This window comes from Cryptomeria japonica, chromosome 10, assembly GCF_030272615.1.
Source record: "Cryptomeria japonica chromosome 10, Sugi_1.0, whole genome shotgun sequence".
Taxonomy (NCBI): domain Eukaryota; kingdom Viridiplantae; phylum Streptophyta; class Pinopsida; order Cupressales; family Cupressaceae; genus Cryptomeria; species Cryptomeria japonica.
Genome location: NC_081414.1, coordinates 669782247 through 669808994, shown reverse-complemented (window position 1 = coordinate 669808994; position 26748 = coordinate 669782247).

The following is a 26748-nucleotide window of genomic DNA, read 5'->3' as shown; positions in this document are numbered from 1 at the left end:
CTTTGGATAGGATGGACAAGAATAGGGGAATCATCGTGAGTGCCTGGGAACTTGGGGTCCTGGTCAACAATTGGATGGGATGATAAGGTTTTGGGATCTTGATCTTGATTTTCTTTAGGACACGTTTCTTCATGCTCTAAATTATCCTCTTGACATGAGGTTGGAATTTTGATATGCATGGAGGATTCTGGCAAGGGCTCAATGTTTTGGGATGAAGGAAATGCACTTTGAACATTTGTGATGGATTCTGACAAGGAATCAATGCTTGAACATGAGGAAGAGGGACTTCGAATAGGGTCCTCTAAAACAGGTAATGACATTAAAGTGCATGGTGGCATTGGTTCTAGTATTTTTGAAACATGACAAGGATGTGCATCATGAATTGGATTATTTTGGCAATCAATTATGGATATCCCTTGGATAATTGCATCCTTGGGTGTATTGTTTGATGAGGACAATATGGAAGGTTCTTGTGAAACCTCTAGAGGTGTAGGGATAGATGCCACTGGAGAGTCAATTTGCTTGTGAGGGGATGAGGCATTGCTAGACAGAATTGTATTATTTTGATCTTCCTCAATAAACTCACTTGGTAATTTCCTAAAGAGCATTGCAATAAAGCCACCTTTCTTTCGAGGTTTTGACATGGTTGTATCTGGAATTTGAACTTGTTTGGAAAGGAGTTGGTTCTGATTTGATGTCATGTTTTGATTTTTGACTTGGTTCAATTACTCTGACATGTTTGAAACTTGGGTTGGTGTGTGCTGCAACCTTTGTTTTTGAATGTTGGGTTGTGGTTGTTGACATTGATATTCCACCATTGGTTGAACCATTTGTTGACATTGTATAGTTGGTTGGACATATTGTTGAAATTGGACCATTGGTTGTGATGGTTGAAAATCTGATTGATAGTAAACACCTTCTTGTTCTTGTTGTGGAGGCACATAATGTTGAAATTGATGTTGTCTCTTTTCTTGAAATTGTTTCATCATCTCTATTTGGGAGAGGAGAGCTAGTATGTCTGATCGTTCGATAAGAGACCTTACATCAATTGGCTCAATATTTGGATTTTGACCTGGAAGTTTTTGAAACATTTTGGACATTTGTGATCTATTCTTCACAATGTTTTCACTCTTTGTTCCAAAATCTCATTTTCTTGAGCTAGTTTCTCCTCTAGTTTTTGTATTTGGAGACTTGTTTCATCATAAAAAGTTTGATCAATATTGCCTTATTGTTGGGTTGGATAGAATTGTGATTGCATTGTCGGTTGATATGTCAAACTTTGTTGCATCATTGGTGCTTGGAACCTTGTTTCAATAGACATGTCACTATGCAAATGCAACATTTTTGGAATTTTTCAAGGATGATATATGATATGCAACTAAATGCAAACTAAATAAATGAAAATTTAATCTATGGCAAGAATGCAACCTATGTTTTTGGGTGCTTGGAACCTTAGGAAATTGAAATGATGTCTAGACCTCAAAGGACAAAAGGACCAAGTGACAAAAGGACAAAATGACAAAGTCTCCCCTATATGCTTGGATACTAAGCTAGGTTTGACCAAATGACAATAATGACATAAAGAGAAAAGGCTTGATAAGGTCTAGACTTCTTAACAATGACTTAGGGTTTATCAAAGATTTGGATTACTCAAGTATGGCAAAACCTAGTTTTGACACTATATGCAAAGGGACAATTACTATGCAAATGACCCTAATATGATATGATAGTGACCTAAGCTTAATGAAGAGACCTAGGGTATGAAAATATGAATGTATGACAATGGTATGCCTTTAATGCAAGAGGACACATGCAAATGGATGACCCTTATTGATATGCAAAGGAGTATGACTTAGGTGAAACCTAACCTTGGTACTTGACAATGAACTTTGCAAAATGCAACCTAGGATGAACCTAAATGTAAGTGATATGAATGTTCAGACAAGATTTTGAACAATGTTTGACAACCATGTTTGAAAGTGCTTGAACTTTGTTGGATGAAATGTTCTTATGTTTAACCTTGTTTTGAATCAATTCATTTTGCTTTTGAAATGAGATGCAATTCAACTTTTGACAAGTAAAGAATACAAGATATTGCAACTTAGACTCAAGACAATCATGCTCATTTCCACATTTCTTATGGTAGGAAAGGACATTAGGTACTTGAGAGGTAGACTCATTATGGGATTCAAGGAGAATACATAGATGCTTGACCCCACAGGCTCCCCTCCACGACACTCACTTCTCAGGGCAGCCAAGCATCAGTCCCCATGGAAATCTCCCCATGGCGAACTTAGTATCTCTTCCAAGTATCCGAACTTGTCCTTCTCAAGCAACTAGAAGGGTTTTTGGCCTCTAAAAACAAGGTGTTTAGTAAGGATTTCTGTTAAGTGTTACTCCTTGATGTCACGCAAGCGTGATTGAGACATTAAGCCCATCAAGATACCAAACAAATGTAGTCGCACAAGCACGATTTAGACCAAGAGGCCCTACTTAGATGTTGATATGAGAAAGAGTTCAAGGGTCATCACTTCCCAAGTAACTGCAATTCCCACGTAACCCTTCCTTCAAAGCTTTTGCCTATTAGGTATTTGTTTATAGTGAGTTAGAATGCCAAGGTATTCTAGCCGTACTCACTTTGGGTCGTTCCCTTCTCACGATTATCACTTGCTTGCAAAAGCAAAGTGGTCGGGAAGGTAGGCCCTCTAAAGGTGACACACAATCAAAGACATGAGCATGGTATCGAAGATCTGGATTTTTGATCACCCTAAGAAGGATGAGAGCATACTCTCCTACTCCAATGTCACACTCAACAATCAAAGCAAAAACATGCATTCATTCCATCCTATTTAGAAATCACTAGGTGCCTAAATATTAATTGCAAACACAAAGTTTAGTTGTAGTCCAAGGCAACCTGCAAAACCACCAAGTTAGAAGTTTGATATGTTTGGTCTTTGACTAGCGAACCTGCAAACAATTCATTAGTAGTTTGTGAAATAATTCTTTGTCAAGCGTTTCGCCACAAAGCTACCAATAATGTTAGAGAATCAAGAAAAATGAATCACCATCAAAATTAATCCATAAAAGTTGTGATTCTTTGTCCTCTTAGATTAATCTATGTGAAATTTATCAAATTTACCACCCTAGATTAATCTAGATAAAATTTGCATGAATGCATGATTAATTTGCCAAGCAAAATTAATCTAGGTGAAGGTTGCATGATTTTGTTTTTGAAAATTTTGACCATTTACAGCAGCATAATTAAAAACGTCATAACTTCTTCAATATTTATCCAAATCACAAACCGTAAAATGATCTGGAAAGCTAAAAACGTGATCTAATATACCCAGAAATCTTTTATTTTAATTCTGCACGAAATTTTTTACATGATCAATTGATTATGACTATTTTTTTCTTAGAAGAAAAATCTGCAATTTCTCCACAAAAAAATCTGCAACTTCACAAAACATTCAAAAAAATATTAGATCCAAGTATGTTCACGTCGGGTTCACCAATTAATGTAGCTTAGGAAATTATAAATCATCACAAGCAATATAAACATACTAATCATAAGCTCAATCACAAAAGTTAAATTGCAATGATCTATCCTAAACAACACTCAATAGAGACATGAAATAAAAACATTCAAAACTAGAAATTAAGCAAACCAAAGGTATGATTTGAATGCTCCTTCATGCGGCTCCATTGTTCTTCTTTCCTCTTCAAATGGTTTGGTTGTGGATCTCACCTACAAGTACACACACATAATTGAAAGCAAGTAGACAAGATTATTGATCAAGAGTACTAGAAATGTGATTAACTAGAAATTCGATAGCCTGATTACCAATTAAGAATCAAGGGGTTTGATTGAAGAAATTCATCCAATTTATAGACAAATTGGAGAGATGGATCAAATTAGCATGATTCAATTCAAATGGAAATTGCAAATCAATTATGTCAATTATGACAAATTATGACAAATTATGCACTTTCTATGCAAAATTGATTGATTGATGATTATGACAAAATTATGACAAATTGCTATGCAAGGATTTATGACAAGATTTTGAAATAGAAATAGACATTTAGGAATTTAGGAGAAATTAGAAAATTAAGTTGGAAATAATGACTTGGAAATTAGGAAATTGATGAAAAATAGGTAAATTAATTAATAATTTCTCATTCATTAATTAATTTACAAAAATAGGAGGAAATTAATTAGCCAATTAAATAAACATTTAATTGCAACAAGAAGACCTAGGATAAATAAATAAATTATTTAACCTAGAGGGAAAATGCCGAACAAGATTAAATGAATAAATCATAAAACTTTGGAAGATGAATTAGAAATGCAAGGATGGCAATTAGGTCTTGACAAAGGATAGTTGATATTGATTCGATCATGATTTTGAATTGATAAATGACCAGTGTTGATAAATGATTTGTTGAAGATTGGTTGACAAAAATCAATGACAAATTGACCAAATTGACATGATTGAAAAGGACAAGGATCGATGACGAATCAATCGCAATATGACAAGATTGAAAAGGACAAAGATCGACCCAAAATCATGATTGAAGATTGTTGTCGACAAGACCAAATTCGAAAGCGAGACCAATGAAGAATGCAGAAGAAAGACTCGATGGTCGCAAATGATTAAGACCAAGTGCAAATCATAGGAGAAATGTTAATGCGATGCAAAAACCTAAAATGAGGCAATGTGCAAATGTTAAAGTATGACTCCGCAAGCATTGACCATTTTTAGGTGTCTACAAAATTTAATCCAAAAGGGAATTAAAATCAAATAAACCAAAAGCTAATAAAATAAATTAAAGAACCAAATAGATAAAAATGTCAAATAAATGTTAAACCATATAAAGTCAAATAAATAATTAAATAGTCAAATACCATTAAAGATTAAATCGCAAATATTAAATAAATATTAAACAACAATAAAACTTATCAAATTTTAAAATAATCATAAAATCAATAAATGTTAATTATAAAATTAATATAAATATCAAATAATTAAATATTGAAAACTTATAATTTAAATACATTAAAATAAACATTTCCAAATAGAAAACTACACATAATTACTCTAACATCATCAAGTAAATCAACCGGCATAAACTAGACTCACAATACCAAAGGACCAAGTTTACTAACTGACATGGTGAATTATGCCAAGATGTTGACTAAACATGGTGAACAACTTAGACCTAGAGTATGTGAGGGGAATCTCATGCCATCTCCGAACCACATAAGCCATTGGAACTAAGACATGCTCAGACCTGTAAAGCCAAGTGGAGTTGATGTCTGGTACTTGCAAAATCCTGGAACCACAAAACGACAATACCACATATACATATACATATATAGAACAAGCAAGTGATAGAGAATCATGATGACACATCCTGCTCGCAATGAGTGATGTGGAATCATCTCTATCACGAAGATAGCCAAACAATAGTCAAACACATCTCATAAACATCTCATCTTATGTAATCACAAAGTAGGGTTAGTGTAATCATAATCATCATCAAAAACCATGATAAATATAATCTATCAATAATCCATCACATAGTGAGCATATAAATTCTATCAAGTACATGTATCATCAAATCACATGATGAATCATGATAATACCAACATCCATATAGATCATCAAAATAGCATATGTCCAATAGTATCTAACATCAATCATAAGTGACTGAAGCACATGAGTAATCATCATCCAAATCATCAAAATATAGTCTAGATAAGTCTATCAAGTGAAATATAAAAGTCAACTATAGTCAAAATAAGTTGAATCAAGGGTGGACACTACACCAGGAGCAATATCCTTTGCCGGTTGAGTACCCAAAGCAGTTCCATTTTTTGATTGATCATCTGACTTCCTAGCCCATTTCTTGGTATGATCTTGCTGGATTTCATTGATCATCTCTTTCCTTTATCAGTTGATCCATCATTGTTAACCGATGGATGTTTGCTTCTACAAAACTTAGCTATGTGTCCAATCTTGTTGTATGTATAACATGTAACATTGTTATTTTGAATTTCTTTGCTATAATCGATATAATTTCTTGACCTGCATTGATTCGCCATATGTCCAAATTTTCCACATGCATGACATTTTAATTTCATTCTTCAATCTTTTGTCTTGTGACCATACTTATTTCATTTGGAACATTGATTGGGAGTGTAATTATAGTTTTGATTTTCTCCATTTTTACACTGCCTAGCCATATGACCAACTCTATTACAAACAAAGCATCTACCATTAAATTTATAAGCATTACACTGCCTTACCGGTGTCCTCTGGTTCTGGTTGTTCTGATCTTCATTTGCAGTAACAGAGCTTTGACCTTGTTCAAACCACTAGAATCTTCATTCTGTCTTTGTCTTTTCAATAGTTTGTCAAGATATGATGAACTAACCTTGAATTTTTCCTTGTAGTCATTTGCAATAGCCAGATCATCTCTTAGGATTATCATCTATCTTTCAAGTTCTTGTTCATTGCTTTGGGATTGAACTAATTATGTTCTCAACATATCATTTTCATGAGGCAGCCAGATTCATTCTTTAGATCTATCTTTCAGAGATCTCCCAAGGTTTTCTTCATTCATCTTCCAGTCTTCAATCTCCTTTGACATCCTCATAGCTAGAGCTTGCATTTCATTCCTCATGACAACATTCTCCTGACTCAGCTTCTGACATTTTTCATTAAGGGCATATTTCTCTTCATTATCCTGATTTTGTAGAAGTTCTTTCCTCCTAGCTTGAACAGATGACAACCTCTCCTGTAGGATAAGAATGAATTCCTTTGCATAATTTAATTCATCTTGTGCCTTCAAGTTCTTCATCCTTTCAGCATCATAATCTTCAAGTACTACCTCAAGTTGCTTCTCCATACTCATTTCCATGGATTCTAGATTTAGGATCTCCCTCAAGCTATTAGACTTCCTCCAAGACACAAGGCTCTAATACCAATTGTTGGAATCCAAGAACACTGAGAGGGGGTGAATTAGTATTTTGCCAAAATGTTCAAATTTAACCTTATTATAACATGCATTCACCAACCGATAAACTGGTACATATATAATTGAAAGAAGTAAAGCACTCAATAAACCAATCACAGAATTGAACACCGTAACACAAAGAATTTATACGTGGAAAACCTCAAAGAGGAAAAACCACGGTGGGATTTGTTACCCACAATATCAATCCACTGGCCATATGAATAAATATTACATAAAATGGGGGCCTACACATGCAGGAAGGCTTACCGCCTAGAGCACACTGCTCAACACAAAGGAGTCTCACTGACTACAATCACTTTGAATAAGAAAACATAAAATTCAACTCATTTAATGCATCTGCTATGCCTGATTGAGTTCTAATTCAAGCTCTGACTGTTCCAGTTCTAAAACCCTAAACCCTTATCGGAATAACCTTCGCATCCAAAATCATCTACAAATCATTACAGAATATTTATCTCTACACAAATGACCTCATATACATGATCTTTGCATTACTTATCTAATCACACAACTTCATCTTCTTCCTTAATCAAAATTATCTAATAACTGACGTATATACCCTTACAATCCTTCATGACTTATGTTGTCTTACATAGATAATACAAAATGATTATACATGTCGGCTCATTGCATATATACATAAATAAAAAAATGAATTCATGATTATTGGATTCACCAATGATGTCGGCCTCCTATATCGTTACTCATAGAATAATTCCTATTGGTGAAGATACATGTCGGTGCAAGTGAAGTGTCTGTCAGTGAAGTACAAAACCAAAGAATGAGGCTGGAGCATGTTGCCATCAATGACAACATATGAAACCAATCAAATGAGTGTCAATTGCCAACAATCTCCCCCTTTGGCATTGATGTCAACACTCATGTGAAAAATGATAATGGTTTCCATCTGTTGGATTCACCTTGAGGTTGCTCCCCTTGAGCTGAATATTAATTTGTAATCATGATCTATACAAATACTTCATATCTCTTGATGTCAAGGATTTTTTTTCACCTATATCTCACCCTTTGACATCAATGCCAAAAAACACCAAAAACCGAGATGAATGAAATTATGTACAAAGTATGTGTCCCAAAACACCTTACCAAAGCCCTCCCAAGGTTCCATCCCACAAAACTCAACCCACCACTCTTTCCCTCAAAAGAAGGATGATCCACCTCTATAGGACAAGATGAGAAAAGCAGAAGGATGAAAGCCTAAAAACAATAGAGAACATATTGAAAAAATTAGGAAAAATGGCGCACCCACAACCATCAAGAGGAATCTAGGAAAGGAAACACAACAAGGACAAGAAGGCCCCCACATAGAGTCCCCCTACAGCAACAAAACCAATTCCAAGATAAAAAGACAACTCGAGGGAAGAGAAGAACCAAATAACCCAAGTAAGAGCCAAGAAATGATAGCTTCACTAGAATCCTAGACTCCTCCCCTCCCCCACTCCCAAACTTTACCAGAATGCTATAGTGACAAGATTTCAACTATTGAGGAAACCTATGATCCATCAAAATTCACTAGAGAAAAATTGTTTGGGACTTTGACTATATTTGAGATGAGAGAGTTTGGTAGAGACAAAGAAAAATAAAAAATAGCCTTTAAAGAATCAAAACTATAGATGAAGATTCTGGTGATGAGGAGAGCCTGGATGAAAAGGAAGAAAACTTTGTGAGAAAGATAAAGAGAGGAACCAAAAAATATAAAGGTATGTTACCCCTTAAATGTTTTAAATGTGAAAAGATAGGTCATTATGCATCTAGATGTTCAAAAAGAGGATAAAAATAGAAGTTTAAGGAAAAAAAGGAAAATTCAATAAGAAAGCCTACTATGTTAGAGATGATGATGGTATTTTAAATGATGAGTCAAATTATGAGGATGGTGATTGTTTATTCTTAGTAGAGAAAGATGGACCTAAACCTAATAATTGTAAGATTGTTGAGACTGCTGCTTCAACATTGCATGTTAGGAGAGATAGAAATGAATGGTTGATTGATAGTGGATGTTCAAATCATATGACTACTGACAAAAGTAAGTTTGTAATGCTGAAAAAATATGATGGTTATTCTATTACATTTGGAAATTATCAGACTGCTCAAATTGTTGGAATTGGATCTATTACTTTTGATGGAAAGCATAACACTAACAATATTTACTATGTGAAAGGATTACATCATAATCTCTTGAGAGTTAGATAGATGTGCAAAAATTGTTACAATGTTGTCTTTTAAGATGGCGGCTATGAGATCCATAAGGGATCCATAACTGTTATTGTTCCGGGGTAAAAGATAGGTGGAAACAAGTATCAACTGGAAGCTAATATAGGACATTGGTTATTATCATAGATCAATGAGAGTAGGCTATGACACCAAAAGATGTGTCATATCAACTTTGAGAAATTGGTGATTATATTAGTATGATAAAAGTTGTTAGAGATTTACTAATACTAAATAAACTAGATAATAGTATTTGTAAAGAATGTCAAGTGGTAAAGTAGAAAAAGTGAACATTCAGAGGAAAAGAAAAATTAGAACAATCGTCTACAGGATCACTGGATTTGATACACATAGACCTATGTGGACCGACTAGAACAAGGAGTTTGCAAGGTGAGAGTTATTTCATGTTCTTAATTGATGATCATTCTAGAATGAACTAGGTTGCATTTCTAAGAGAGAAGTCAAAAGCATTAGAAAAATCCAAGATATTTAAAGCTAGAGTTGAGAATGAAGGTTTAAGTGTCTAAAATCTAATAGAGGAGGAGAATTTATTTTTAATGAATTTCATACTTTCTATAAGAAATATGGAATTAGAAGACATTTGTCATCTCCTAGGACACCTTAGCAGAATGACGTAGTTGAAATAATGAACAAGACTATTCAAGAGGTGGCAAGAACTATGATCATAGAAGCAAATCTACGAGAAGTGTATTGGGGAGAAGCTATATACACAACTATGTATACCCTTAATAGAGTTCTATTTAAAAAGAATTATGGGAAGACATCATATGATTTATGGTATGGAAGGATCCCATCTGTAAAGTACTTTAAAGTTTTTGGAAGTAAATGCTATATCAGAAGACATGAATGATATCTTGGAAAGTTTGATAGCAGAGTAGATGAAGGTATATTTCTTGGTTACTTTGCAAAGAGAAAAGATTATAGATGCTATAACAAGAGGTTGAATAAAATTGTTGAAAGTGAAAATATAAAAATTGATGAGAACATTTCAAAAGAAATAGGTATTCAAGCAAGGTATGAATCTAATCAAGAAGAAGAAAAGAACAAAGATGAAGACAAGTAAGAAGAAACTCAGGTTGCTTTGGAAACTGTATCAAAAAATCCAAGATATGTGTAGAAAAATCACTCTAAGAATCAAATTATAGGAGACAAAAACAAAGAAACAAAGCTATTGAAGAGAAAGTTCTTCTATATTTACTCTCTGAGTCCAAACCTATGACAATTCAAGAAGCCTACAAATATTAGAATTAAATGAAAGCAATGAAGGGAGAGCTAGATCAAATCAAGAAAAATTAGACTAGGGAACTAGTATCTAGATTGATAGATAAGAATATTATTGAAACAAAGTGGGTATTCCAAGATAAGCTGGATGAATATGGTTAGGTTGTAAGAAACAAAGAAAGATTGCAAAGTTTACACATAGGTTGAAGGAATTGATTTTCAAGAAAATTATTCTCATGTTGCTAGAATTGATCCTACCTGGATGTGTATGGATTTTGTAGCATATAAGGATTTCAAAGTCTATCAAATGGATGTGAAGATAGCATTTATGAATGGAGAGTTGAAAGAAGAATTATGCATTGAGCAACTGGAAGGATTCAAGTTATCAGATGATCTGAATATTGTTTGTGTTAGGATAAACGGTGAACAACTGAGGGGGGGGGGGTGAATCAGTTGTCAACAGATTATAAAACTTTAAGCTCACAAAACCTTCTACCATAATGCATAAACCAAATACCGAAATAGCAGATGTAACTGTTAAGCATAAAAAAATAAATTATAGAATAATTAACCAACCATCCATAACACATAACACCAAGATTTGTAGATGGAAAACCCAGTAAAAGGAAAAGCCATGGTGGGAATCCTACCCACAGTCAAATAATACTTTTGTAGTAAATATATGATTACATTAAGAGGGGCCTGTACATGCAAGAAGGCACATTACCTAGAGCACATTTCTCATCACAAAAGGAGCCTCACTAACTACAAAGAAATATAGACTACAATCCGAAAAGATGAGTGAACTACAAGAATAAAATCTCCTTTCCCTGAGTACAATTCTGGTTAAGCTCAATACCGGAGGTCTTAAACCTCTTTCACAAACCCAATTTGATCACCTATGATCGACCAAAACCTTTGGATATGATTATGATGCAGAGGCCTTCTTACACCTAAGGACAAGTCCAAAAGGTTAGGGTCTGACCCTTCAAATGACAAAAATGTCCCTACAAGGAATGACTCCACATCTTAAGGTTTTTAACTACTCTCCACTACTCAAGCCCAACACCTGCTCAAGATGAGTAAATGGCTTCAAATTCTCTAACATGCCTCACTGGTGACTCATGCTCTTGGGGACCCTGGATTTGGTGTATTCATGCCATCTAGGAACTATTCCTAACATTGATTTTTGACTTAGGCATCAGTGCCCTATATCTCCTTTGGAAACCTACCCCCTAGGCTAGTAGCCCTCCTAGACCAGTATTTTGCCTTTAACACCAAAATATTGAGCACAACTTGGGAAAATATTTACCATTCCAAATACCCTTTACAGAGTTACACTCATCCCCAAAAGGGATTGGCAAGATCTACAACCTAAGGGTCTGAATCCCTTAGAAGCCTAGAAATCTAATTAGGGCAATTAGGCCTAAATTGCAAAGCAATCCCCATTACCGATTTCCCAACTGCAAAACCAACTTTATGAGCATGTGGGGGATGTTGAATAACCTCTAATTCTAGAGTTACACACCTAGAATCCATGACTATCATATTTTAAGGTGATTGTCCTAATTTTGCTTAAGGTAGTCACATGGAGATGCTTACCTAGACTCATTTCAAGTGCCTCACAACCAAGACTTACCTAAAATAACCCATAAAAACCTTAATGTACACTAACCAATATTGCACTCCACCAAAGGAATTAACTTCTAGAGGAAGGAGATGCAAGATATGGCCATTTTCAAGGAAAACCCTAGCCAAACCCTTATTTTCCGGCTAGCAATCAACAAAATGAAGGGTTCTCACTACTCACAAACATTCAGGACCTCAGACCACCACCAAATCAAAGTTGATTCATCGCTCCAACTACTCCATGAATTTTTTTATACAACTCAATCCGTACAAGGACGTACAATCTCTGCAAACTTAGAATTTCTGGGAAACCCCTATTTTTTCAGTGTTTAATTGCTTCCAAACTTCAAACCACAACAAATATCACCTTGGGAACCATGTACACAAGGCTTATATCCCTCTCCAATGGTTAAAAACCAAATTTGGAGGAATTTGGAGCCATTGAAAGGCTTACATCAACCGCATTTTGAAAAGTTACACTTTTTCTCTCAAAAGTTGCATTTTTGCATAAAAGTTGTCAAACACTACAAGTTTGGGATCCACACAAATTGGATCAACCAAACACCACTAAGAAATCCTAGAAACCTATAAAACACAAAAACATACATCCTACTACCCCTATTGACCACATTGTCCCAATTGGCTTATCAATTGCCTAATCAGTGACATTGGTTTACATGGTGGGGTCTTTATTGAATACATGAAACTTGCATAAACACACGACACTAAGACAAATAATATTATCCTAGTCTTCATCCTCAGATCCATAATTTTCTTGTTGAAGAGGTGCTCCTACACCATACTCCCCGAGAGAATAGATCTCAAGCCCACTTGAGATCAGAGTTTGTAGGTTTGCACCATGGTTGGAAATTTGTTTGTCTGTCATACAAACTCCCTCAGAGTCTGGTTTGTCCTGCCAAGCCACTAAATACTCAATGTAATCCTTGTCCTCTTTGTGATTGTAGTGTCTAGAATCTTGCTCAACTTTGGTGATTCATGCCTTGGAATATCATTGTGTGCTACAAGTTGCATTGGTTCTTCCACTTCATTGCCATTACCTTTGGAAAGTGTAAGATCACACACATTGAAAATTGGTGACAATCTAAGATCAGGAGGAAGTTGGATATCATAAGCATTCTACCCACATTTCTTGAAAATATGACATGGGCCAATCTTCCTCTGCATGAGCTTGGTGTGCTTACCCTTTGGGAGTATCTCCTTCTTCAAATGTACCCATACGAAGTCCCTAATACTAAACTACACATCCCTCTTTTTCTTGTCAACATAAGCCTTGTACTTCTTTGCAGATTGTTGGAGATGAGACTTCACTTGGTCATGTACCTCCTTGATGGCTGATGCAAAAGATTCACCATCTATAGTAATGGGCTCTTCCTTAGGAAAATCCCTCAACTCCAATACACCCCTTGGGTGGATTCCATACACAATTTGAAAAGGAGACTTCCCTATGCTTCTATGTATGGTGTCATTGTATGAGAACTTTGCCTGTGATAGTATATTGTCCCATTTCTCTCCATGTTGTCTTGTGAAACATCTTAATAGGTTCCCCAAGGACCTATTGACAAGTTCGGTTTGCCCATCCGTTTGGGGATGGTAGGTTGATGAGAAAGCTAGGTTAGTTCCCAGCTTCTTCCAAAGGGTCCTCCAAAAGTGATCTATGAACTTCACATCCTTGTCTGAAAATATGTTTAGTGGAAACCCATGTATCCAAACTATTTCTTTGAAAAACAAGTCTGCAACATATGAGACATCACCAGAGGTTTTACATGGCAAGAAATGAGCCATTTTGCTAAAACTGTCCACCACTACAAAAACACTGTCAAAACCCCTCCTTGTCCTAGGCAGACCCAACACAAAATCCATGCTTATGCTCTCCCATAGCCTAGAAGGAATGGGTAAGGGTTGGTACAAGCCTGCATTGGTGGATTTCCCCTTGGCTTTTTGACAGATTACACATGTCTCTACAAACTTCCTTACATCTACCTGCAACTTAGGCCAATAATAATGTCTTTTCATAAGGTCAAGGGTCTTGTCAAGACCAAAATGACCTACCATTGCTCCACAATGCTTCTCCCTAATGATATTCAGTCTCATTGAACACTTAGGAATGCATAATTGTCCACCTTTAAATAGCAATCCATCTTGTATCAGAAATTTAGAAAATTCAACATGATACCAGTCACCAAAAGACTCACATACCTTGTAATCTCTCCAAAGTCTTCATTGGCATCATACATGTTCTTCAAGGAGTCAATGCCAACACTTTCCATCTTGATTTGATTGATAGTTAAGACCCTCCCACTCAAGGCATCTGCAACTTTTTGCTTGACCCCCTTCTTGTGATTGAGGTTGAAGGTGAAGGCTTGTAGGGTCTCTACCCACTTCATGTGTCTATGGTTTAACTTCTCTTGACTGTTTATGAAACAGAGTGCCAGATTATCAGTAAAAACTATGAACTCCTTAGCCAATAAAATGTGCCTCCATTTCTTCAATGACTAAACGAAAGCATACATCTCCAAGTCATAGGATGAGTATCTCCTCTTAGCATCATTTATCTTTTCACTAAAAAAGGCAATTGGCCTTCCTTCCTGACTGAGTACTACTCTAATAGCCGTGTGGCTTGCATCACATTCAACCTGAAATATCTTGTTGAAGTCTAGTAAGGCAAGGACTGGTTGCTCTGCAACTTTCTTCTTCAAGGTTTCAAATGAGTCATCTGCCTCCTTGGTCCAACTGAACCTACACTTTTGTCCTCCCTTTATGGTGTTAAGAATTGGTGCACAAACATGACTAAATCCCCTTACAAACTTCCTATAAAAAGTTTCTAAGCTATGGAAACTCCAGACATCATTCATATTTTTAGGTGTAGGCCAAGACAATATGGCACTTACCTTCTCCTCGTCCATTTTCACCTCACCTTGTGAGATTACAAAGCCCAAGTAGATGATCTCCTCCTGCATGAACAAACACTTATCCAAATTTATCATTAGCTGCTCTTCATGTAACCTTTTGAGGACCATATCTATATGTTTGAGGTTCTTTTCCCTTGAGTGGCTAAAGATCAAGATATCACCAAGGTATACTATCATAGATTCACAAACTTGCCTCTGAACTCCACCAAGACCTCACTCATCAACCTCATAAAGGTAATAGGGGTGTTGGATAACCCAAATGGCATGACCTTCCATTCAGACAACCCCTCATTGGTCTTAAAAGTTGTTTTCCATTCATCCCCTAGCCTTATTCTAATCTGATGGTATCCACTCTTTAGATCCATTTTGGTGAAATATTTTGCACTTCCCAAGCAATCAAGTAAATCATCTATCCTAGGATTTGGGAACCTATACCTTACATTCATCTTGTTGATGGCCCTTGATTTTGTGCATAGCCACCAAGTTCCTTCTTTCTTGGGTGCAAGGATAGCCAACACTGCACATGGGCTTAAGATTTTTCCAATTAGCCTTGATTCAAGAAACTCCTCAATTTGTCTTGCCATCTCTACATTCTGATCTGGAGTAAGTTTGTATGTTGCTTTATTTGGTAGGTTAGATCTAGGGATCAGATCTATGCAATGACTTATGTCTCTCACCAGTGGCAGGGATCTTGGCATTCCATCAGAGATGATGCCTTTGTACTTGTTAAGTAACTATCTGACTATAGGTTCTATGTGCCTTTGTCCTTCTTCTTTCCCTTCTACAAACTGCTCCTTCTTTGTCACCTTCAACTTAGGGGATGAGGGCATAGCAAACTGCACCCTTCTCTGCAATCTCCTTCATGAACTACTTGCCTTCTACCAACAACAATTTGGCATCCTTTCCCTTCTATTCTATCTCACTCTCCATCAGAGGTAAAAGTTCTATCACCTTACCATATTTGGTGATTCAATAGGTTTTTCTAACCCCATCATGGTAAGCCTTCAAATCAAACTACCAGGGTCTCCCAAATAGGAGATGACACGCATCCATCTTGGCTATATCAAATACCAACCTATCCTTTTATGATCCAATCTAAAACTCTACCCAAGTCTTCTCTTCTACCACTGCTTGTTGACCTTGGGTAAGCCATGAGACCTTGTAGGGGTAAGGATATGGCAACCTTCTCAACTTAAGCTTCTCTACTATTTCAAGAGACACAAAATTTTCAGTAGACCCAGAGTCTATCAAGACCTTGCATACCTTTCCTCCTGCCTTGCAGGTAGTTTTGAAAATAGACTTTCTTTGTGGGGGATCCTTATCAGGTACTTTCATGGTGGTCACTTATCTCCTCATTATCAAAGCCTCTCCTCTTTCAGGGTAGCCATGGCTATCATGAGCATTAACACTTTGATAGGTATTTGCACTTGCCACACTTTAGCAATTAGATTCCTGCACCAAGTATCTCCTCCTTTCTCCCATGGAGCTTGTAGCCTTCTTTGGACACTTATTTTCCATTTGCCCCTCTTGGTTTCAGTTGTAGCATCTAGGAGGTCCTCTGCCTTGGGATATTCCTCTATAGGGTGGTCTTTTTCCCCTAAAGTTCCCTCTTTGATTTTAGCCTCCTCATTGGTTGTAACTGCTCTCTCCTTTGGCGCCTTCTTGACTAGAATCACCTTGGTATCCAAAACCATTTCCTCTACCTCTGAAAGGGCCTCTTCCCCCTCTTTGTTGTCTCCCTTTGCCTTTGTTATTTTTTTCTTGTCTCCTCTTTAGCTTCTCCTCCACCTTAAGTGCCAATTGAAAGCATTTTTGGATTGTCTGCAGGGTGTGGAGATTCAAATCTTCTTGGATGGAAATCTCAGTCCATTAAGATATCTCGATACCTTCTCATCTTCACTCTCCTTTAGCTTGGTCTTCACACATAATTTCATGAACTCCTCTGTGTAGGAGCTCACGTCCATCTCCTTCTGCTTCAAGTTTTCCCGTCTCTTATGCAATTGGACATTATAGTCCACTAGAACATAGGCTTCCTTCACCAAAGTCATCATCTTCTTCCAAGTAGCCACTTTTTTCTTTCCCTCTTTCACCCTCTCATCTTGGATGAAAGTCCACCAAGTCAGTGCAACCCCTTTCATTTTATATTAGGCCATCTTCAATCTTTGGTGCTCTGGTATGTCTTCACTCTCAAAGAAATTATCCAAGGAGTCTATCCACTCCATCACTATATCAGGCTCCATTTTGCCTGCAAACACTAGCAGATCCAACTTCACATCCATTGTTCTTCTTTCCATGCACTTGAGGACATTCATCAATGGTCTTTGGTTTGTAGGAACCTCTAGTTCTTCATGCCTAGGGATCTCCTCTTCATCCCCTTCTTCATCTCCTCCAGAGTCTCTCTCTCCCCTCTTCACTTTTCCCTTCAACTGGTCCATTTCATTCCTCAAGGCCTAATTCTCAGCCCTGACTTCTCTTCTCTCTGCCATCTACTTATTTACCAAGATAGCCAACTTAGCATTGGTCATCCTTGATGGGATATCTTGGGATCCCTCTTCCTCTGACATCTTGTCTTCTCCTTCTATCCAAAGGACACTCCTAACCTCCGATACCACTTGATGCAAAGGCCCTCTTACACCTAAGGAAAAGTCCAAAAGGTTAAGGTCCGACCCTTCAAATGACAAAAATGACCCTACAAGGAAGGACTCCACATCTTAAGGTTTTGAACTACTCTCCACTACTCAAACCCAACACCTACTCAAGATGATTAAATGCTTCAACTTCTCTAACATGCCTCACCAGTGACCCATCTCTTGAGGACCTTAGATTTGGTCTATTCATGCCATCTAGGAACTATTCCTAACATTGATTTTGGACTTAGGCATCAGTGCCCTATATCTCCTTTGGAAACCTACCCCCTAGGCTAGTAGCCCTCCTAGACCAATATTTTGCCTTTAACTCCAAAATAATGAACACAACCTGGGAAAATATTTATCATTCCAGATACCCTTTATGGAGTTACACTCATCCCCAAAAGGGATTGGCAAGATCTGCAATCTAAGGGTTTGAATCCTTTAGAAGCCTAGAGACCTAATTAGGGTGATAGGCCTAAATTGCAAAGCAACCCACACTACCAGTTTCCCAACTACAAAACCAACTTTATGAGCATGTGGGGGATGGTGAATAACCTCTAATTCTAGGGTTACATGCCTAGAATCCACTACTATCATCTTTTAAGGTGACTGTCCTAATTTTGCTTAAGGTAGTCACATGGAGATGCCTACCTAGACTCACTTCAAGCGCCTCACAACCAAGCCTTCCCTAAAATAACCCATGAAAACCTAAATTTAAACTGACCAATATTGCACTCCACCAAAGGAATTAACTTCTAGAGGAAGGAGATGCAAGATATGACCATTTTCAAGGAAAACCCTAGCCAAACCCTTATTTTCTGGGTAGCAGTCAGCAAAATGAAGAATTCTCACTACTCACAAATGTTCAAGACCTCATACCACCACCAAATAAAAGGTGATTCATCCCTGTAACTACTCCATGAATGGTTTTGTCCATCTCAATCTGTACAAGGATGTACAATCTCTGCAAGCTCAGAATTTTTGGGAAAACTCAGTTTATTCAATGTTCAATTGCTTTCAAACTTAAAACCACAACTCTCACCTTGGGAACCATGTCCACAAGTCTTATATCCCTCTCGAATGGTCTTAACCTAATTTGGAGGAAGTTGGAGCTAAAAGGCTTACATCAACTGCATTTTGAAAAGTTGCATTTTTGCATAAAGGTTGCCAAACACTACAAGTTTGGGATCCACACAACTTGGATCAACCAGAAACTGCTAAAACATCCTAAAAACGTATTAGACAAAAAAATAGACATCCTACTACCCCTATTGACCACATTGTCCCAATTGGCTTATCAAGTTGCCTAATCAGTGGCATGGGTTTACATGGTGGGGTCTTTATTGAATACATGAAACTTGCATAAACACAAGACACTAAGACAAAAAATATGATCCTAGTCTTAATCCTTGTAGAGTGGCCGAAGTGTTGTAGAGATTGTTTATCAGATTTAAGGCCCAAACTGTTAGAATCAGAGATCACTGAGAGTGAGGGGTGAACTAGTGATCTACTAAAAATCAAATCCACAAACTTATTTTTTGTCCACCGATTAGCAATGCATAACAGAAAAGAACATAAATATGCAACACAGAATACACAAATCCACAACACCAAAATCTTTACGTGGAAACTCGAAAAGGGGAAAAACACGGTGGGGCTGGAACCCACAATATTCATATACTATGGCCAAGAGTACATAAATATTACATAGATAGAGAATGCATTTGCATTCAGGAGCACTACCTAGAGCTCATTGCTCAAATATAGTTGCTCGAGTGGCTACAACATTCAAGGAAGTCTCATTGACATATAATTTGATTAAAATGAGAAAATACAATAAAATGAACTCTCAAGTAGCATCTGACTATGCAAGAATGAGTTCCAGTTAAGAATTGAATCTCTGAATGTTTTCGCTCTGTTGAATACTGTATTTCTGCCTTAGTCAGCTACCAGTTGGTTTGAAAGTAAAGTGCAGATATGAAACTATGCTCAATCACACCAAAACGGATCACCATACCACTAACACACCAAAAATCAATCGCCAACGTGATCTTATATATCTGGTCTTAACACAAAAGCAATCCCCTTCAAGTGGGCTTCAAGAAGTGTACCATGTTGCTCCAAGTTGACATCAATCTTGAATGAAACATAGCACCAGACCAAAAGATTATAATCACATTCTTCCTAAGAGTCTTCCCAATCACTGAGATCACAAAAACAATCAAAAAAAATACCCCAATCATCGGAAATCATTTTGGACCAAAATATTACTGAAATACCCTATTTTATCGGTCAATTCTAGGTTCCAGATAAGATGAATCACAATTGCCAGATCGAATCTCCAAGAAGAGTTGCCATTAATGACAACCCTAGACAATAAATCAAGCATCAAAGATCACCAGATGAGTGTCAATTGCCAACAATTTCCCCCTTTGACATTAATGGCAACACCTGTGAAAAATAACTAAGTGTAGAAACGTGTGCACTGGATCAAGAATGGAAGTATTATAAGGCTCCCCTTTAGATCAACAGTCCTAAAATTTGCATCACCAAACTATACACTCTATACACAATTAGTCTATACATTTTTCACCTCATCTCTCCCCCTTTGACAACAATGCCAAAGATGGGGTGCTGCCCAAAATTGATATACAGATGACAAACATTTTACAAATACTTGAAGAGGTCAACATAAACAGTCTTAAAAAATCCCAGGTGAGTTTCCCAACCACTCTTCAGGTTATCCAAAATTGTGATAAATGCATTAAGTACAGTAGTATGAATTCCAAATTCTCTCAAATTTGATGATACAAGCTAGGCCATTTCCTTCATGTAGTCTGCCTTATTACTTAGCATAGTATCTAACCAGATGGCAATCAAGTTCTGAAGTTCACCCACTTTACTCAGAAATTTCTCCTTATCCGTTTGAAGGCTTGAGATCTGATCATTTAAGGCTACAATATGTCCTTCAATACTTCTTGTTAATGTTACATTAGGGTCAAAATATTGAGAAATATTAGCAAGCGTACCCTAGCAGACACCTATCTATTAATCTATATCAATAGCGAAATTAGGCAAAATGAGGCAAGATTTATAAACAATTTACCAGCTTTTGACAATGTGTCAGAAATAGTCTACAATCTCTTATTTAGTGTTACCCTATCATCTTCAATCATTTTCAGGAATGTTTGTTTTCTGACTTCCTTAAACCTGTCCAAAACTTTCTGAGTTGTTGTCTTCTCCAAAGAATCAAAATTGGTATTTACACTATTAATCAACTGTAATAATTTACCAGAGGGGCTGTCATTTAAGTATAACTGTACATTGGAATCCACCTTCTGTAATGTTGGCAAGTGCACACTCCAATGAGAAATTGTAGGTGATTGAAGGTTTTTTCATTGATGGCAACCTTGCAATCATATGATACCGGCAAGATAGGATACCGACACCGACAACGACAAACTCTACACTGGTACACAGAACACTGACAGTGAAAGGAAGGATATGGACACCCTGGCCGACAAGAATTTTGTTTATAATGTATTTTGTAATTAATTGTAAAATCATTGTAAGATGACATGGTGAGTTGTAATATGACTCATATATGTATGAGATCATTTTGTAATAGGAAATGTGTGTGATAGGATGCGAGATAAGAAGACCTAATATGCGAATTATAGGTTAAGGGTTTATGTATTTAGCAAAGCTTAAACTGGTACTAGATCTAGCATAGAAGATGCTAATATGAAGCAGTACAAGACATTGGATTAATATAATCCATTTTGTAAGTCAGTGTGACTTCTTTTTGAGCACTGAGCTCTATGCACTTGGCCTTCCTGCATGTGTAGGCCCCTATTGTAAGAGTAATATTCCCTTATTGGCTAGTAAGCGAATATTGTGGGTCACAAATCCCATTGAGGTTTTTCCCACACCGGGTTTCCTCATTAAAATACTATCTTATGGTGTGCTTCTCATGTGTTTGTTGTTATTCATGTTTACTGCATTATTTCTTGTTTATCGGTACACAATTTTAATATGCTTTTCATGTTTTAAGTCAAGTAAATTTACTAACTAGTCAAATATTGGTTCAGCCCCCTCTCAGTATCTTTTGGAACCCTAATCCTAACAATTGGTATCAGAGCCTGGTCCCCTATTTTCAGAAGCCTAACAGCTTGAGGAAGATCTTGTCACCGGTAAAGATGGAAAACTTGAGAGAACAATTGAAAACATCTCTTCCAGACTATGATGTAGAAAAGGTGAAGAATATCAAACTTGAAGATGATCTAAAGGCTGATCAGGATATCATTCAAGCACTTCAAGAAAATCTTACCATTGCAAGAAATAAGAGAAGATAACTTTGTGAAAAGATGCAGAATGAGAATGATGAAAAGGAAACTCTTAATGATTTGGTAAATAAGCTAACACAAGAGATCAGTACAACACATAATGAGATGCAGGATATGACTATGAGATTTTGTAAAGAAATTGAAGATAGAAAGAAGAATGAAGAAGACTAAATGATGCTAGAAATGAAAACACAAGACTCAGTCATGAAAATGATATGTTAAAGACAGATCTAATGCACACAAAAAATGATAGAACTGAACTCATAAGACAGAAAGGAATCTTGGAAAGTGAACTAACTACTGCAAATCATCACAAGGAAAATTCAAGAAAATTTCAGAAGAACTTGGTGACATGTTGAAGAATCAGAAACCTAATGGTGATACAAATGTCCTTGGCTTTGAAGTTGGTGAAAGCTCTGGTACTGCAAACAAACATGATCATAGAAAATCGGTAATACAACCTACTGCTTACAAGTTTAATGGCAAATGCTTTAACTGTAACAAGTATGGTCATAGAGAAAATCAGTGTAGATCTAGAAATTATCAGAACACTAATACACTCACCGGTCAATATTCTAAATGCAACAAAATTGGTCATAATTCAGAAAAATTGTAGAATGAATGTGAGATGTTATGTTTGTGGAATATTTGGGCACTTATCTAATCAATGTAGAACACATACCGGCATAGGATATGGGAAAGTTATTCAGAAGAACAATGTGACTTGTAATGCCTGTAACAAGATTGGACATATTGCTAAATTTTGTAAAATTTAAAACATCACCGCCAAATAACAAAGGTCTTAGTTTGAAAGGTAAAGAAAAAGTTGAAGAGGTGAAGCAAGAATTTTCAAAATAATGGATCAGAAAGTCAAATTAGAATGTTGATGTGATTACTCCTCCACCGGCAAAATGGAGTAACACTCCACCGATAGGAGACTCTTCAGCTAACTGAAGAAAATTCTTTTGGGGGTTTAGCAGCAAAATGAAAAACATGCTTTTATTCCCTCGGTTGATGGTGAGAAGTTGAAATTACTTCTATACTGGCAGACGACTTAAGTTGTGACTTAACTAGCAAGCATTAGATGTGGTAGTTGGCAAAAATAACATTATAAAGAAAGTGTTTTGGCTCCTTTTTCATTCACCAAGCATTCAAATCTTTGAGAACGCGAAAATTCCAGAGCGAAGGTACTCCAAGCAAAGAAGTGAAGTAATCCATCAAAGCATTCATACTTAAGGCAGATTGAAGTATTTATAGCTATGGAATCTTCATCCACTCCTGAATTTATTGCAAACCCTACTATTGTTGAAGTTGTTAAATGACCTAGACCCATTTTTCAGCTAGTTCCCAAAATTGCTAAGAAAGATGACAGCATAGGTGCATTCTCTGAAATCCCTAAAGGAGTAATATATGTTGAAAACCCTAGAATGTGTATACATTGTCATATTGATGAAATAGGTGATGATGAAATTAAAAATATGTATGAGACTGTAATCTATGATGAAATTGGAAATGTTAAACCTGAACATAAGATAGTAGAAACCTTAGGTTTCACTGAAATACTTAGTATCCCAGATTTCCCCAAGGATATCATAAGGATTGTGTTAAGCAGAGTACATGTTGAATTCTTCTGGTTAGACTCTATTCATAAAATCACAAAAGAAGTAGTAAAAGTTGTAATAGGGTTACCCTCCACCAACAACAGACCTGAGAAAACTAAGAAGGTCTCAAATGACTTAGTGACAATCCTAACCGGTGCAACATTTGATAAGAGATCTCTAAGGGGAAAAGATGTGAAGGATACAAATATCAGATTTATCAGTATGATCTTAGTTTATAAGGCTACACATGCAAATAGGTTAAAATTGGTTTCTAGCCTATGTATTAAGAGTGCCTATGATATGGTAAATGATAATGCAAGAATAGACATATGTGAATGGCTCAAAGATGAGTTGATAGACAATTTGGGTAAGATCAAAAGAGACAAAAAGGGGACATTCAGATTTGGAAACCTACTTTCTTGCTTGATGCTATACATAACCAAACAAGTACCCAGTATTAGTTCTAGAGATTTTGGTTTTGATATACCAGTAGGAAAGCAACTATCAGAACTATTAAACAATATGGGAGAGAACGGGGAGAAAAACATAAATAAGCATTTTCAAGCATTTAAGGCTCAAATGAATAATGGAGTAAGACTATCACAAGCTATTGTAGATAAGTATGAAAAGGAAATCTGTTTTGTGATCAAGAAAGATGAAATTTGGATGGAGGCAGTTATCCCTAGAACCAACTGGGTAACTAAAATGGGCTATGAGACAAATCATAACATCATAGAAATTTATGCAAAAGCCCTCCTTGAAGCTCCTAATGAACCAGAAGAGAAAGTATTTGGTAGTGCAGAAACAATTGAGAGAACTATACAATCAAGGAAAAGAGTTAAGAAGGTAGAAGCAACCGTTAGAAAAGGAACCCGACAGGCAAAGGAAATCAAGGAAGATGTGCTAAAACAAACTGGTATAACTGAAAGTGAGTTTGAAGCACTTCAACCAGAAACTCACCTTTCACCGATTGGATCTTCTTCAGAAAGTGACATACCTGTTGTATTCAAGAGAGTTGAGAGGAAAAGAAAACCTTCACCGGCACCTTCTCCTACACCAAAAAGGACAAGGCAGAAGCAACAGGCAGTAAAGCCTCCCACAAAGAAGATGACTCTTAAGAAGAAGATGAAACAAACTATTGCCCCCATTGACAAACTTCTTAGTGAAATTACAGAGGATGGTAAGCTGAAGTACATCAATAAAATGTACAATACACTATCAGCTGATGATAAGGAAAGTATAGAGAACAGTGTAATTCTACACTTAGATATATACAAGAAATTTTTGATGCAAATTGTTGATGAAATTCCAAATGACTTGTATAGGAGATTAGAAGGTAGAAGATTATCTATTGTTGAACTATATAAAAAGATTAAAATTGAAAAATTATTGGCAGTGCATCCAGTTAACTCACCTGATAAAATAGACAAATTAATCAGTGAGGCTAATTGGACAGTATTCTCCACTGCTCACTGACATGTAGCATTAATGGTTGGCAAAGTAACTGAAGTATCTGAGGAAACAACTGATGGATGGGATATTTTCTTTGTGGAGAAAGAAAAAGAGGAAGAATTATTCAGACCTAAAACTATCAGAGTATATCAAAAGGATAGAGACAAGGGTAAAGGCAAGGTAGGTGGACCACCAAGTTTAAAAATAACTGACAATATGCCCCCACCTCCTTCAGATACTACACCGGTAGACACTATTGCAAATCAACCAGCCACTGAGAGTATGGAGACTCCAATAGAAGATATAAACCCTGAATCAGAAATTTTGTATACTGTAAATGTAGATACTCAGGAAGTTAATGTCGTGGTTGACAAAGAGACCACTGAGGATAAGGAGAAAGATGTGACCACTGAGTCACCGACTGCAGAGGTTGAGTTAAACATAGAAAAACCTACACAGACAGAGCAACCAACAAAGGATGCAACTGAGAAAATGATAGATATAATAGATAAACCATCTGAAGAACTGGCTAAGCAAAGTTCAGAGGCTCAAACTGAGGAACCGGCAGCTGAAAGCTCAAAGAAACCATCTGAGACACATTTGGAGAAACCCAAACTGGTACAAGTTGAAGCACAGGTACAAATAGAGACAGTGACACCCGGCCAAACTGAAAAGCCTAAAACTTTGTTTGTGGAAATGCAAACTCAGACATACCTACCAAAGGTCGAACCAAGCAAGGAAATAACTACAACTGGTAGCATGGCTATTGTAAAAATTGTTGGACAAACATTTGGTACAACTATGATAGAATTCAAACCTACTAATGTAACTGAGGTCTTATTAGATTCAATAAAGAAGATCATGAAATGCAATGCACAAGCCTATAAGCCTATTGATAATACTATACCAATTCTTAAATTGATAGCACCAAAGTGCAGTGTTGAGAATAAAGATTCTTTAGGTCAACTAGACACATTGTCTAAGTTTATCACCAGCAATCTAATAACTATTGATCAAATAAATGAGGATACATTTAAGGAGAGAATGATAAAAGAAAAAGAGAAATTATTTGAGGATATTGTAAATAAGAACAAGGAGAAAATGGATACTCTATTACCGGAACTTGGAGAAATAATTCTCGACTTCAAGAAACTATATAGGGATACTTGCAAAATAAATGTCTTAACAGAGGATCTTGACAAGGAGATCAACAAAGCTCAAGACAAGTGAAATAATATTGCTGACAATTTGATTGGAACATCAGATTCATTTTTGGAATTAGAAAAGAAAATTGTAGAGCAGGAAGAGAAAATCAAGAAACTGGAGAAAGACAAATAGGGAATAAAGGTTAAGGCAAAGGACTTAAAATGCAGACTTAGTCGAAGACTAGAGTATCTTATTTCCTTGAGAAAAGAAATATATGAGGCTCTGGTTCCCAAAATAAAGACACTAGAAGAGTAAATGCGCATACTCACTGATACAGTGCAAAGAACACAAGAGGCAATAAAAGACTGCAAAACATTCAGCAATGGCATAAATTTAGTTTTGAGAGATATCTTTTATATTGTAACCCATCAGTTACAAGAATCCATGTAGGACTCCACTGACAGTGAATGACAACCTTTTTCATTGATGTCAAAGGGGGAGT